At 30.3% G+C, this 6,687-nt stretch overlaps 2 long non-coding RNA genes across 5 annotated transcripts in view; one reads left to right on the top strand and one right to left on the bottom strand.

Moving 5' to 3' along the window:
* LOC102672857 overlaps positions 1-6,687 on the bottom strand; it is a 101,559-nt gene that overhangs the window by 55,118 nt on the left and 39,754 nt on the right. For 3 of the 4 annotated variants that reach the window (XR_004151020.1, XR_004151021.1, XR_004151023.1), the window contains exon 4: positions 6,050-6,219. This is a non-coding gene — a long non-coding RNA (uncharacterized LOC102672857). Of the gene's footprint in view, positions 1-3,729; positions 4,092-6,049; positions 6,220-6,687 lie in introns of those variants that run through there. The other variant, XR_004151022.1, reaches the window with a different exon arrangement.
* Positions 4,547-6,302, top strand: LOC102672503. The gene is made up of 3 exons (XR_422306.2): positions 4,547-5,173; positions 5,714-6,022; positions 6,083-6,302. It is a non-coding gene; the product is annotated as an uncharacterized LOC102672503 (long non-coding RNA).

The following is a 6,687-nucleotide window of genomic DNA, read 5'->3' as shown; positions in this document are numbered from 1 at the left end:
ATATATATATATACGTCCACGTTTAGAGTCGATTCATATTTGAAAGCCTCGTGTTCCGCATTTGGACAAATTCACCAACCGGTCACTAACTTTGCGAATAGTAACTTTTCGTGTATTTAGGCAGCGGTCCAGAAGCTGGAGGAGAGCAAGCGCGCTAACGATCCGGGTAAAAGCAGTCGCTTAAACGTTCCTCCTCTCTTGTCAGAAACATCCCACTCTCCCCCTTTCCACCTCTTTTCGAGCTGCACGCGGCTCCTGCGTGACCACGGCTGCCAGATAAGTTGAAACCGTGTCGATTTACGCTTACGTCGGTAAAATTCCCTCTCTCTTCGAAGTGTGTAAACGGAAAGAGGTGAAACGAAGTTGCTTAGTTCTCGAGTTTACGAATTCTAGTGTTGTGATTTCTGATTAGTGAAATTAAATTATAAATACTAGTAATACGATTATGTAAAGGGATATATATTTCGTTTTAGCTTTGAACGGAAGTTTTTAGGTTAGCTTTTAGGTTAGTTTCGTTGGAACTTATTTATAGAGCGTCTGTAGAGGAAATTCAAAATAGTTTCTTGAGAAAGGAAAAGGAAATTTATTTAAGTTGACTCTGATTTCTGATACGTAGAACAAGGTTTTCTTTGATTGACATTGATGGGCAAAATTTGATAATTGAAGGTACGAATAAAATTACTTCCATAATTTATTGTTCAGAATATAATAATAATAATAATCGCAAATAATTGCAGTGTTAAATGGTTATACAAAGAGCGAATCAACTATAATAACTACGAATAAACATTATTCGAGCATTTTGATAATTAATTATAAACAATTAATTATTAATTAACTTTATTCGAAATTTTTAAGTAAATCCTTTTTAATTCTATTTTTCTGCTACGTTAAATTGAACTAGAAGAGAATTTCTAAGATAAACCATTCACCTCTCTTTATCTTCGGTTTTGAAACAAAAAAAAGAAAAAACATTAAAAGTCCAATATTTCACAATCGTAAAATTCATTCAATCACCATCGAAAATCACCCCATAACCTCTCGATCAAAGATTTAGAAAAAGGGGGGCAAAGGTCCGATCGAAGGAAACGAAGCGGAATAAGAAGGAAGGGGGGAAAAAAAAACGTAGGGCGGCCAAGTGGGTCAAGAATTGACCGAAATAGGGTGGCTGAAAAACGGCAGCGACCGACTACTGCGTCAGTGGAAAACGATCGAGTTCGAGCAGCCTCGGCCGGAATCCGGAGCCGACGTTGCGGCTGTGCCGAGCTCTGTGACGCAATCCTACTATACACGGTGCACAATGGCCCGTATCTGGGTCGTGGTGTCACTGCTACCCCTTGCTCGGCCGCCAGAGGGGCTGCAATTCCTCCTCTTGCTCAAAATCGCTGCGATATCCGCTCCACCTATTCTTTTATCAGTCTACCCCCTCTTTTCTTTCTATTTTTTTCTTCTCTTTTTTTCTTTCTATTTGTTTTTCTTTTTCTTTTCTTTTTTTTTTTTATTTTCTCTCTGTTGTTGATTTAAAGATGGAAGGATTTAATTTGATTGGTACATACTGAAGAGTAACTAGAAGAGTTGCAGATCTTTTATAGATCTTTTTTCTGATTGCAGTAATTCTTGGTTTCTTTTAATAACTTCTTAGAGATAGAATTCTTTTGAGAGAGAATGTAATCTGGAATATAATCTAATTATAGTATAAATTTTAGAATTTATATATGCAGTATATATATGTGATGTATTTATAAATTACCTTTTTTTGAATCTTTATTGTTTGTTTAAAAGAGAATGTATTGAGTGATTGATTAATAGATTTTGTAATATGTAATTCTTAGTTTCATGTTTTTAAAGAATTTTTTTGAAAAATAATATAATTTTTGGGTTTGAATTAGTATTTGTGGATTTAGAGATTTTAATAAATATAAAATTAATTTATAAAAATATCAGATTATTGATATTTTTGTACTCGTTTTAATTTTCAGAACTGATGTAGAATAAATTCACTGTAAAAGAAAAAAGATATCGGATTTAATTCAAAGTATACGATGGCTCTTTTGAGAAATAATCTTTGAAAGAATTTAATTTTGGAATCAAATCGTAAGAAGGAATGATAAAAAAATTAATTTTGGTTGAGATTTAATAAAAATATATAATAAAAGAAGAAAAAGAATATTACGCTTTGAATCACAAAGAATAATAAAGTAAAAGAATTAAACAGATTTTTAGATCAAAAGAAATAGCACAAAAGATCATGGTTTTCAGTTAAGCTTTGAATTACCTCCTTAATTTTCTTTAAATTTCAAATTGATTATTCGCGCAACACAAAGATAATTGATCCAATATCTCGAATTGAATCTCGAGATTCTAGAGATGTCTTTTTTTCAGAAAAAGTAGAATTCTTTATCAAGATTCTGGAGCAAGAAGAGTCATCAGGATCGTTGCGAATCTTTCTGCCTCGAAAAGGAGGATCCAAGAAGGTGTTCTGGGTTAAGTACCGGCGAAGATTTCCACCATTTCTTGCCAATTTAGGAGAATGTTTTGCGCGATTTATGTTATAAATGGCGGCCATTGATAAAACAGCTCATTGTGGAGGAAACGTTGCATGATCCTTATACTCGAATTTTTCTTCGTGCTATGGTGTATTAACTGAAATTTACGCCATGAAAAATGTTTATAATTCTTCTTAATATGCAAAGAATAAATCGATTTTCAAGTCAGAAGAAACTTTTTAAATTAAAAATTCGTTTGAATAATTTTGTGCGTGTAACGATCTGGGGGAGGAAAAGAAAACGGTTTGTGCAATTTATTCATAAAATAAAATGGGGGAAAAAACTTTAAAATCCATTTGAATAATTTTGTGCAAGAAACGAGAAAACAATTTTTATCGATTAAAATTTTTACGATTCTTTTAATACTATCCATCAAGGAAAACAAATCACCGTTTAGACAAGAATATAACTTTTAATTTATAAAATCCATTTGTATAATTTCGTTTTGCAAGAAGCGAAAACGATGATAAATCGAGAAAAGAAAAAAACGATTTATCGATTAGAAATTTTTGTTAATATTATCTATAAAATGAATAAATTATTATTTGGCGTGAAATATTAAAATTTTAACTTTACGATTCACATTTGTATAATTTCGAACGAAAATCGATCTATGGAGAAAAGACAATTTTTTAAAAGTGATGTAACAACGGAGAGACGTATTCGAAGCATCCCCAAGGTTGTCTAAAAAGCGATCAAGCAGGGAAAGCGGGTCACGGAAGGCGGCGAAGAAAAGGGCGTCGAACGCGTATCCTGAAATTACGTTTCCAGCGATTTCTGTGACCCAGATCGAGCCAACACGCAGATTGCTCGCACGCAAACCGTCAACCTGGTTGTTCTACATTTTCAGTGACATCCTTTCTTTCCCTCGTTTCAAAAGAAATCCCTCGCTCTTTCTTCGTTGTGAAATCACGGGAAAAAGATCATCGTGAATTCCAATTCTTTAAAAAAAAAAAAAGAAGATACATTTACAATAAAATTTTTGATTTTGTTTTGTTATTATATATAAGAATTTTTAAAAATTACTTAGCGTCAAAGGATTGCAAGAGTTACAATAGAGATGATAATTCCAAAATTTTCCATCAAACAATCTTTAAATTTCTGAAGAAATTCTTCTCCTGTGAATCGTTTCACAATGAATTTATTTTTGGACATTTTAAGAGAACTAAAAGTTTAAAAATTTTCAAATTACTTATCTTCGTATCTCTTAAATTTTTAAGTCTAATTATGGATACTCGTGTGATTTGTACAAGAGTTGCAATCGATTCAAATCCAATTTCTCTAAAAAGTCCATTCTAATCCTTAAATCTCGCAGCTCAGAAGAAACTTGAAAGAAAACTGCCCCTTTGAATGATTCGACGACGAATTAGACCATCGAGAACTCGATAAAGAAGCACCAAGGAATTATTCCTCGCGAGAGAATATATCTCGAGGCAGAGATTTTTCAATCCGCTAATCTGTCTCCATTAAGAACTTCATCGATCTTTTATCTTTCCGCAGTCTCCCTTTGCTATCTTTTCATCTTTTAACCTACATCACATACAACTGTGAAGAAAAAAAAAAAGATAATGTATATATATGAAATATGTTAAAAAATAAAAGATTCTCGATATAATATTCGGAATCTAAAATATTCAGAATTTTCTTCTTTATCAATTAATATCAATTAACCTCTTACAATTTAATCGAAAGATGCTAGAATATCAATATTTAATTTCGATCAAAATTCCATATATATTCAGTCAATCAAGAATAAAATTCTAAAGAAATAAAAATATTTAGAATTGTTAATATTTTCGACAAGTACGATAAAATTTATGATAACTTACATATCACTAATTTCATATCAACAAAAATATTCTTAATTGAATTCACATCAGTAAAGTTGGTCATAGAAATATGATAAAAAATAATAAATTATTACGTTGTGAAGATTAAAGAAATATTCAAATAATGATGAAAATGAATTTTTATTTTGAATCGTCTCAATGTTCAATTTTCTTCTCTACATTCGAATTGAGGCAACGCTTCTTTTGATTTTTCATTAAGCGCGGACCATGGAGAATGTCCTTTTTGTTGCATTACACATTCGACCAATCAGAATTGTGTTTTAATCTCATTGGCTTGTCAATTTTATATATTTTTCATTGTTTTTACTAACAATATATATAATTTGCAATTAAATTTTATTCAGATCTTCAAACTTTATCAAAGACACGAAAAATATTGAAAATTGCGAATGATCTTAATATTATTTGTATATTCAAGTCAATTCGATCGTAGTATATCGCGAGAAACGCATAAATCGAATTTCAAACGTGTGGTGGGGATATTCGATATTTCCTCAAGGTAGGATTACAAGTATAATTTGTGTTTATCATCAGGAAAACTACTCACGCAAAGACGTTCCACGTATCAAAAGCGTAATATATATGAATTCGTATAAATTTCAACTACTGAGTCGATCATTCGTTGATCGTTCACTTTTGCCTACGATGAATAAATCTCTTTTTTTTGTTTCTTTCCTCCTTTTTCGAATTTAGTAGATTCGGTTTTTCAATTTTTGAAGTACATCATTAATTATTACTCTTATAAATTATATTTAATTAATAACTTGATATTCTATGGTAGGTATTACATGTATATTAGTTGATTATATTTTAAATTTTCAAAATGCATAAAATATATCCAATCAATAATATATTTGCTATTTTAGGTTAGGTATTATATATATTGTTATATTATTTATATTATTGTTTATATTATTATTATGTTTTATATAAATTAAATTTAATTTATTTTGGAACATTGAATCAACTTATAATATGTAATTTAAATTTATTATAAAAATATAATTAAAAATATAAAAATATAAAAATATAAAAATAATTGTAATATAAACTATAATAAAATTAAAAATTTTAATATAAATAATTATAAAAAAAAGTAAAAAAATTAAAACAAATTTGACTCCTTTGAATTTTACTATTAAGTATTTATTCAAGAATGATTTTAATATTTAGTAATATCAGGCTAATATTACATTTCGTTACAATAATTCTCTGATTGTGAGATTCCAAAGACTTAAAATTCATTTTAAATTCAAATCATATATAAAAATGCATAACTAAAATCTATTTTTTTATTCATAAAAAAATATATTTCAGCCTAGTTGAATAATTGACAAAATTGGATGACCCATAAAAGTAAACACCCCACTTCGATCGGATGAATCGTTAACCTGAATCACCCTCAAAGAGGAGCTACTCTACTTTGAAAATTTCAACTACTAATAACAACAACAACAACAACAACAACAACAACAACTGTACATGGTGTAGCTGGCTTGTAAAAGCGAATAGTCTGGTTATCGGTTAATTTATAGCTAGACGACCTATGTAGATGAGGGTGGCCTCGAATAAAGGGTCAGAAACATGGATGGTCGTCGATCGAGCGTCAGGTCGAGCACCAAGGGGGTAAGTTGTAACTTTCAAAGGACTCACCCTTCATGCCGAGTACTTGCACTTCTCCTCTAGTCGAGAGGACACTTTCCTGTATGTGGTTGGCCGCGAGGCGACGATATCGATACGCTTCGAGACGCGAGTCGAAAGTCTGGGTTCACTCGTAGGAATCTACTTCGATCAGGAATACACGCAGGAATATGGAACACACCCTGAAAACAAACACGATGAACATCAACATTATTGAGAAGGATACACAGATTGCATAGTTACTTGCTAACGATATATTGAAATTAATGGAAAAAATTTAATTGGAAGACCTTAGATCAAGAAATATTATTTGTTAGAAAATAATGATAAGATGATAAAAAAATATATTCAGAATTGTTGATATATTAAAGTATAGCAAAATTTTCAAAATTATGTGACATTTTAATATTATGGAATTATTTTAATCTGTATGCACTTTGATATTATATTATTGGATAGTTAAATTAACGCTTACAATGCTTATTACTTATAAGATATTTCATTTCAATACTTTTTTTTCTATATTTCTAGATACAGTTGATGCATCGAAAGAGAATACACATCATTCATCTTTTATCTGAAATATTTTTCACTATGAATAATACTATTAAGAAAACCAAGATGATCAAGATCACATCCAATGTATTTAA

This window comes from Apis dorsata, unplaced genomic scaffold, assembly GCF_000469605.1.
Source record: "Apis dorsata unplaced genomic scaffold, Apis dorsata 1.3 scaffold_416, whole genome shotgun sequence".
Lineage (NCBI taxonomy): Eukaryota > Metazoa > Arthropoda > Insecta > Hymenoptera > Apidae > Apis > Apis dorsata.
The sequence above is the reverse complement of the archived record's forward strand: the minus strand, read 5'-3'. Positions and strand labels throughout refer to the sequence as shown.